This window comes from Myotis brandtii, unplaced genomic scaffold (assembly GCF_000412655.1).
Source record: "Myotis brandtii unplaced genomic scaffold, ASM41265v1 scaffold612, whole genome shotgun sequence".
Classification (NCBI taxonomy): domain Eukaryota; kingdom Metazoa; phylum Chordata; class Mammalia; order Chiroptera; family Vespertilionidae; genus Myotis; species Myotis brandtii.
In genome coordinates, this window is record NW_005370328.1 from 888,542 (window position 1) to 898,375 (window position 9,834).

The 9,834-nt window shown below is 38.5% G+C and overlaps 1 long non-coding RNA gene across 1 annotated transcript in view; it reads left to right on the forward strand.

Annotated features, from left to right (window-relative positions):
* The window catches only part of LOC102250679, an 88,598-nt gene continuing 78,764 nt past the window's right edge, over positions 1-9,834 (forward strand). Inside the window, exons 1-2 of the long non-coding RNA XR_001359341.1 lie at positions 1-60; positions 1,738-1,827. This is a non-coding gene — a long non-coding RNA (uncharacterized LOC102250679). The remainder of the gene's footprint in view (positions 61-1,737; positions 1,828-9,834) is intronic.

Genomic DNA, 9,834 nt, shown 5'->3' on the forward strand with positions numbered 1-9,834 from the left:
GCAGGCCTGGCGCTGTCCCGCCTCTGGGTCAAGTCTGCAGCCAGCAGTTCTGTGGATGCTGTGAGTTCGTTTTTTGGCTAAGAATAGTTTTATAAAGGAGACAGCTTCGGTGAGGGCAAGGAATATGTATATATATATATTTTGCTGTAGGATTTTAAGCTGAAATCCTAAACTCAGGATTTTTTTGTGTTTTGTTTTGTTTGGGAATATATCGGTGTTCGTATGTTTAAAATGGAGCAGGTATCCACATATCTTACCTTCTACTTTAAAGCTTGAACAAGATGTAGCTAGCTAGTTATTTATACTCGGGATACAATAACCATATAATAATAACCCTTTGGATAGTTTTTAAAAAAATAGTTTACAAAGCAAATCTAATTTAAAGAGGGGCCATTTCACACCCGTGGATTATTGAAAGAAATGGAAAATAAACGTAGGCCATGGTGTGGAAAACTTGGAATCCTGCGCATTGTTGATGGGATTGCAGAATGGTGCAGCAGCTATGGAAATAGTTTGGCAGTTCCTCGAAAAGTTAAACAGAATTACCATACGATCTTGTTTCGCTTTGAGATGTAAAAACAAAACAAAAAAACACACACAAAGCACATGAAAGCAGGGCCGCAAACAGATACGTGTGCACCAGTGTTGATGGCAACATTATTCACAATAACCAACCCAAATGTCCGTCCGTGGGTTAATGGAAAACAAAATGTGGTATAGACATACAATGGAATATTATTCAGCCTTAAAAAGGAATGAAATTTTGGTATGCGCTACAATGTAGGTGAACCTTGAAAACATTAAGTGAAGTAAGCCAGTCTCAAAAGGACAAATATTGTGTGATTCCAGTTACATGAGGTATCTAGCGTAGACAGTTTCATAAAAGGCTGAAAGTAAGGTAGTGGTTACCAAGGCCTGAGGGGAGGGAAGAATGGGGAGCTACTCCTTAATGGCTGTAGCCACTGAACTATATACTTAAAAATGGTCCAAATGGATAATTTTAAAAATATATTTTTTTATTGATTTCAGAGAGGAAGAGAGGGAGTGAGAGATAGAAACATCAATGATGAGAGAGAATCATTGATTGGCTGCCTCCTGCACGTACCCTTCTGGGGATCGAACCTGCAACCTGGGCATGTGCTCTGACTGGAAATCAAACCATAACCACCTGGTTCATGGGTTGAGGCTCAACTACTGAGCCACAATGGTTGGGCCAAATGGATAATTTAATGTTATATATATATATATATTATCATATTTTATAAAAGCACTCCTTCCCCCCAAATAGAATTACTTTCTATGTAAATATCTAACCACAGACATCTTTTAATACTGAGTGCTGTAGCCCTAGCAGGTGGCTCTTACCTCGTGTAAAATTCTAAACAACCCAGTGGAACTTTAAGTGCTATTAAACACCTGACTTCCATTCATTGTCGTCTACATCATATTTAAGCAATTACAACTTACCTTTTTGGTTAAAGGTAATCACCCTACTCCCAAGTGGCTGAACTGCTTATCATCCTGGGTGGGTTGCCAAGATAAGCCCTATGCTATCACACTGTTATACCAATGCTGTGGATGGGAATCCACAGGCCATTTGATACCCAGCTCAAAAAGGAGCTTTTTGAGTCCTTTCACTAAAACCTACAGATCTTGAGAGTGAAGTCATTAAGGAGGACAGGATGGGTTAGGTTGAGCGCTGATGATGAATTCTCACAACAATTCTTCTCTCTCTAGACCCGCCTTCCCCAGGTGGATCTCGTTAACCTCCAAAAGCCAGGTGAGAAGAGGGTAGTGCTGTACTCAGGCCACATGGAGACAGGCCAGGTAAGGCTTTAAGTTCTACTCTGAGAACCCTGTTTTCTGCCGGCAAACCTTGCTGTGCATGACTCCATGCCTTTGAGACAGCAAAAAATCAGAAACAATTCCCTCACAGCTGTGTTTATTATGATTGCTGGTAATAATAATAAGCAACTGACATTCATTGCATGTTCGAGGTGCCAAGAAGCATTTTAAGTAAAATCCCATAAAACTCTGAACTATTACTATCTGTTTTTGCGAGTGAGGCTGAGAGAGGTAAAGAACTTGACTCAGGGTCCTCCTACCAGTCCTTTGTAGAGTCTGGACTCCACACGTAGGGCCTATCTGACTCCAGACTTCAGGTCCTTAACTGGTACCCACATTTACACATTAGCTCACAGAAGTAAGACAAGACACGTCCCAACTATGTTATTTAAACACAAACAAAACAAAACAAAGCTTCTGGAATTTGGACTGTGGCCCTTTAGAATCTCTGTTGATTAGGAGTTCCTGTGTTTCTTCAGATGTCCCCAATTCTCCTGGTGTTAGTTCCTGGTTTACTCCTCCATCACAGTGACCACCTGTTTGAGCAGTACCTGAAGGTTGGGATTCTGAGTTTCACCTTGAACTTGAGCCTTCCCAGACTCAGGATCATTATTAGCATCAGCCAGATTCTTCCAAACTAATCAAAGTGCTCTTTTATTCCCAGTGATTTAAATGCTTAGCTATTGTTGCTATTCCTTTCATCTTTATTTATAGAACAAACAGAAGGTTTTAGATGACTATATTTAGAAATGCCATCTGGTAGGCAAACTATCGAACAAAAATGTTTTGTTCCTTTCATGTGACTGCAGTACTTTGAAATGTAATTAAGTTTCAGGATGGTTGTTTGCCTCTTTTATGGTGGATCTTTTGCCCTGTTGAACTTGGGGGGAAAATTATCCCTGGAAGATTTTTATTGGTACATTCTTTTATTCTTTGTGTATCTTTTAATTATTTTGTTGTTGCTCATTTGCTTTCAGCCAGTCTGTGTGCCCATTATGGATGCACTTCTTTTTGCTAACTTGAATGTCTAAACTCAGAGAATCAAGTAAACAAAATAAAAACAAAACAGAAAAGTTTCCCTTTTTGCAAAGTTTCAATATCTGTTGGGATCTAAACATATAAATGTCAGGGTCAGAGTTTAGTTTGCTGTTACACTATGTGTTTAGAAATCCTTTAGGGCACACTTGTTGGCTTAAAAAAGTGATTGAAATATTAGCCACTTAGATGGCGAATGTTTGGTATTTTCAAATGATTGCAGTTAAATGAAATCACACTAGTCATGCAGACATGGCACAGTTATCCATTAGTTGTTTTACTCATTTTTGAGCATCCAATTGTATCCTCTCCATTGGTTGTTCTTTTAAAAAATATATTTTTATTGATTTCAGAGAGGAAGGGAGAGGGAGAGAGAAATAGAAACATCAATGAGGAGAAAGAATCAACAGGTGTCTGCCTCCTGCATGCCCCCTACTGGGGATCCAGCCTGCAACCCTGGCATGTGCCCTGACTGGGGATCAATCTGTGACTTTGTGGATCATAGGTCATTGCTCAACCACTGAGCCATGCCGGCCAGGCCATTGGTTTTTATCTGTTGCGTTATTCAGAGGGACAGAGAAACACATGTACAGTACATAAACAATAGGTATACATTGGGTAAAATGCCCAGCATTAGATTTTTAAAAATTTTATAAATTGACAATGTAAGTTTCATTATACATTCCCCTTGTCCATTTGTGAAAACTGACTAGGAAAAAACTTAAAGGTCCTGAATTCGTATAAAACAGAACTAAATGCTTTAGAAAGGAATGGTTATGTGAGATTTTAAACTTTAACATAGCCATTGGCTCTGTTCTTGGGATCTTAAAGATTTTCCTGTTCTGGGCTCAAATGCCCTTTATACCTGCTCTACAGCATTTGTACATTTGGTCATTTACTTTTCTGTCTTTCCCATTCCCCACTCTCATACAATGGGCCTAAAACAATCAACAAAAAATAAAGAGTTTTTCTTTAATGTTGCCACTGTGCTTAGTCCTTAGTAAGTATTCTCTTACTAGAAAGCAGACTGCAGATGTGTGTGTGTGTGTGTGTGTGTGAAGATAATTTTCACGTAATTTTTCTCCCATGTTTCCCACTAGCTTATATTTACATGGTCATTATAGGATGCATAATAGACAAAAGATGTTCAGAAATATCACTAACTACACCTGTGTCAATAGGAAAAGTACAAGAGATGAACAAACCATCTACTGAATAATTTACATTTTTTAAAACACATGAAACCTCAGCTTTTGGAACCACAATTGACTATTTCAACTTCTTGCTTCAGTTTGTACCAATGATGATCTTTAAAAAACTGTTTGTGTAATTTATTTCTCTCTTCTAACAATTTACGTATTCTTCTTGCTAACATTGAAGTCTAAGTGGAAAAACATTAACAATATTTTGTTTACAAAGACAAGTGGGTTGACTGTAGTAAAAATATCGATTCCTGTCTTGCTTCTCAGTGAGGAATGCCACCCATGAAGTATGTTGGCACTTGAAATATAATTTCAAGAAAGCCTGAAAAAGTGCATACCTTTACTTGCAAAAGTATGAATTATTTATTTTACTTCACAAAAAATGCACTAATGTTCAACTCAGGCTGAAAACAATTTAATGACAGTTTTTACCTAAACTATGTAAAACATTAAAAGGGCTTTTAATATCTTAACATAGACTATAAGAATGTTTATTCCTTTCTATCCAACATAGACATAAAATTTAAAATCTAAAAAATTAAAACATTAGAAAATAAATAGTAACCAGCTTACATTAACTTAGTTATTTCTTTTTTTAAAAAAAGAGTAGATTCACATATGTTATATAGATTTAAATCTTCCTCTTTCCCATTAAAAAAAAATTGCTATTTATGTAGGTTTTTTTTTTTTTTTTACATTGTGCAGGTGGAGGTGATAGACGAGAAAGAGTATTTCATGGTTATTAAAATCACTGAATATACTAACAATTGCTCTCTCTTGCCACTCTTGTCAGGGACTAGTTCTGCTCAGTCACATGGCTAACATCTGGAAGCCACTCGGGGTAATAGCTACCACCAACTTGTTGCTTGTTCAGCAAAGACATACTAGAACGGATGTCGAGAAGGCAAATTCAGTGTTTCCCTTGATACATGCACACATAGACGCAAATCTCATCATTGTCTTCAAGCCCTTATTTAGTCCCCTGAAAAGACCGAACTGTTAATAAACATGTTCTTTGTCTTAAAACAAACTTCCAGAAAACATAAAAATGCACTGCACATGCAACCTCTTGATTATTTCAGTTCACACCGGACATGATTTTCATTTTGACCCTTGGCCTTGGCCATAAACACAAGGTGAATGCATTTTTCCCCTACAAGTTGTACTTTGTGTAAAGCACCATGTTTCCCTTATAACATCATTAAGGGGACTTGCTCATTTCTGGAAAAAAAAAGAGAAGAAAAATATAGAGTGTGATATGAAAAGTCCAACCATACTCTTGCTTGTACACAACAGCACTCATTTCTTAACCATGTTCCCCAAATCTCTCAGGCTTTTCCAATAGGGTCAATGCAAGAAGCTTCTCTAGGGATTTCATTTAAAAGATTTAAAAAAAAAATTCATGTGTGCTTGTACAAACGGCCCACAAATACTGTGAAGAACCAATATTCAGGGTGTCTCCAAAAAAAATGTATGCCCGCTTTAAGAACTGATTTCTATTACATTTTAAAAGTGAAATGTATTTTAATAAACCTGACTTAATAATTATTCAAAGTGTGTATATATTTTTCGGGACACCCTATATGTATATTTTTTAAAATAATGTTCTATATCATATGTTAGAAAAAAAGCTTGCTTTTATATTCAAAGGTTATGCTAATCATGGCAATTATTTGGGGATCTGAAGCTTAAAATGAAGCCCTTTGAAGAGAGAACTTGAATTTGTGGCTGTGACTGTTGTTCCCAGAGGTTGTCATTGTTTATAATTATTGCCTTTTGGGGCCTGTGGTTGGCTAAATCCTTTCTTCAAGATGTCACCACATTCCCCATTACTACATTCCAAGATGTTCAGCGGAAGCTTCTTGCTCACCTCCCACACTGAAAGAATGCTTGATTGCATCTCTAAGAGTGTTTCTGTCTGGCTTGGCTATTGGCAGTTGGTTCCCATAAGTTCTCTTAAGTCTTTGGGGTTTGTGTGCCTAGCCCAGTGAAGCCGTATTGTGTGATGGCCAGCATTTCAGTTTACATGGATGAAAAAAAAATATCTCATGGCAAATGACACAAAATCGGTGACTTCTCACGTATCCAGATGTCTCAAGTTCACGTACTATGGTCCAGTATTTCTATTTCTCAAATGTCCTAGTTGTAAACGCAATTATGATAACCCTCTCATACAGAGTGAAGTCAGGAATCAGCATTGGCTTCCTAGAGATGACGTGGGTATTATGGCCTTTTGTTGTGAGTCACCCTAGAAGTTCAACTGGGTATCAAAAGCCTAGTAACTGCTACCTGAGGATTGGTAAGGGGAACTTTTCATTCAACGTAACCAAGTTAGTTAAAATATTAACAGCACTGGTGGATTGCCATCTATAACCTGAGCACTAGAACCAAGATAATTGACAAGTCTTAATGTACATTTGCTTTCTGTAGCTCAGAGGATAAGTATAGCCACAGGGTGATGAGAGAAAAGATGCATCTTAAGGCTATCTGCTTCATAGTTAGAACCTATTACAGTTGACCAAGTGCTTCTTGTGAGGGAAATTGAGTAGTAGCATTAGAGTAATATTATTGATAGGGAAATAGATCTGTTCCTGGTAATCATCTGCCATTTGTAGGATTTGCATTTCTTTAAGAGGAAAATACTTCAGTGATGCATTTTATTAAATTATGGAAGATAAAAATAGTAACACGACCCAGCTCATGTAATTATAGCCCTTAATTGTGTCCAATAAAATACACTTCAAATACATTGGGGAATTTGAAAAAGGTTACTTTTCACAGTAATTGCACATTTTAAATGCTTTCATCAGAATTCTCCCTTTTCATCCTATTACTTAGTAATTGGCACAGGATTTTGGACTACCCAAATGGCACCTCTTCCAAATGTTAGGTATGCCAGGACACTGGACATTTCAATTAGCACTTATATGTTTGTCTTTGTTTACTATTCTAATAAATATCTGACACTCTGAGTATTTGATTATATAATGGTTGAGTCTATTGAAGTCATTTATTCTACCAAGTGATAGAGAATATTCACAATTGCCTCTCTTTTCTTGCTAAACTTGTTCTGGCTCCATCCAGTTAATATCTTGGCCCTGATAAAGGGATTTCTTCTCAAGATTAACCTATGACAGTTTGCTGTAATGGTGTAGTTTGCATGACTTAGTAGGCCACTGTGACTAGGACATGGTAAACTCGTAATAGATGTTTGCTGATTGAGTGTGTCAAATGAATGGCTAGTGAGTAGCTGGGTAAGAGAGGGAACGAATGGCCATCAGGTAGGAAGCCAACCAGCCCAAGAAAAACAGCTGGATCCCGATTCTATTATTTAATGTAAGTTACATGAGAACACTTTGCATCATTCTTTGAACGCGATTATCGTTATTCAATAAATATTTGTGGGACGTAATGTTCCTCAAAATCCTCCATTTGTGCATTCATATTACGTATTTATCTTGTTAGGGCAAGCTCAGTCTCCTTGTAAAAGGGATAATCCTGTTTCACTACTGGATAAATAGATCATTACGCAGGGTTTCCCACAGCTTTCCTAGAAATGACCCCTTTGAGGTTCAAAAAGGAACAAAAAGTGATTAGATGTTATAAATGTTATGCCACTCCTGATTGCACATAGTCCTCAATAAAAAGAAAATCCCCCACGGCAATTCTGTTTGCCCCACGGGTCTCATACCATAAAGTTTCGTTCTTACGGCATCTACATTTTTGGCATTTGTTTGTCAAAAAATGGGGTGGAGGTAAAAGTCTTCGTTTTGCCAGTTTATGTGATGCCATAAAGCAGCATTTTTCATTTTTCAACACTTATTAGCTCAGCTCCCCAGCTGTGTCGCACCACGCCCTGGTGTGAAATTGAGAGGGAGAACTCTGACAAGTTTATATTAGCTTAAATTTATACCTTTTCTTTTGGGTGGGGGAAGGGTTTCCTTTTTTTTTTTTTCTTTTAAAGGACATTATAATTGTGTGATTTTGCATCATAAAACTTGTATAACAGGAACTAGTGCCTTATGGAAATGATTATCAGTGTATCGGCATTGGCTCTCCTACACAATTATTAACAGCTATGTAATAGAGGAAAAGTGAAGCAGGAAGTTACTGAATGAATTACTTGATGAATTAATTGACCCATTTAATCTAAGTGTTTTTATTTCCTGCAAAATAGATATGTTTATATGCCCTGCTTGATAAGTATGTTCAACACTGGGCCAGTAGAGAAAAATAAAAGCTCAAAATCTACCTAAATAGTTGGATTTAGATGTAATTATTCATCTGTTGGCTTCAGTTCTTTATTTTCCTTGTTTTCTGGAAAGCAGTTCCAAAAATACAGAATGGAATTGCTGCCCCAGAAGGTTTGGCATGGCCGGGAGGAAATGGGTTAAAACAATTACCGCGGCATGATGTAGCTCATTCAAATGAAACGATTGACCACAAGCTAAAAATTGTAAGATAAACAAACGGAATCGTTGGCTTCTGCTTTGGGCCTCTCTCACACACCCTAACGCGTGACAAGCAAAGGGAAGATTCTCAGAGCATTTTTCCAAGATCCGTCATGAGTGAGACAGGGCACGTAAACTCACGTAAAGCTCTTCATATTTACATTGTGTGAAAGGCTTAAAAGTCAACACACAATGAGGCTTTCAGTCTTCTCCATGCTTCACACTGGGAGGCAGCATGGAAGAGCCTTTACAAATCCTGAACAAGGCTTGGAAAATATGCCAGATTCTCCCAGCCAGCCAGACCCATGCGTCAGGGCTTGCATAATGCCCAGGCTGGCCCTGCCAGCAGGTAAAGCATCTTCGTGTGCTCGGAGCAAACTAGCAGTGGCTTGAATGGGCCTCATGGCTTTGTTTGCACATGTCACATGCAAAGTAACCATCATTAAGTCTTCTAAAATCTTGAAAATCCAGGGCGATCTTCAACAGGGTGAGTTCTTTTAAACCTCAGATTCCTCATCTTATCCCAGATGGAAAGCCAGGACACTGGACATTTCAACAGGCATTTCTAAAGGTGACATTAACCCTTCTGCCAAGTGAAGAGAGTCTTGTGTAGAAATGAGTGAGGCATCTTTAAGAGACCTCACTGAAGCCTAAATCCCATCTTTTAATCAGGGCTGTGAGGTACCAGGAAACAGTAGCAGCAGGCAAATGAGTCGAGACGGACATGGAGAGACCCAACCTGGAGCAGAGGGAACTGCATTTGGCAAGAGGAAGAAGCGGTTTCACTGACAGCACCTGGTGCTTTGAACAGTGGGAGAAAATAGGAACCATCTCTCAATTAACAGCCACATGGGCAAAAGTTACACGCTGGTCTTCACCAGCCTTTATGTACACACCCTGTTTTAACCCGGGAAGACACAAAAGAAGGCTAGCTTTTAGAAATATCTCTCAGCTCAGAGTTGATTTTTTTTTTAAATAGAAGAGTGACATGGTCACATGTGTCACAGACTAGCTCTGACAACATAGAAATAACTTCAGGGACGATATATCGGGTAGGTTGCCAGAGGCTATAGGAGTGTGGACGAAAAAAGGGGCAACATGCTAACCTGACAAGCTCAGGGAAAAAAGATGAAGGACTGCCCTAACCAGTTTGGCTCAGTGGATAGAGCGTCAGCCTGCGGACTGAAGGGTCCCAGGTTCGATTCCGGTCAAGGGCATGTACCTTGGCTGCGGGCACATCCCCAGAAGGGGGTGTGCAGGAGGCAGCTGATCGATGTTTCTCTGTCATCGATGTTTCTGAC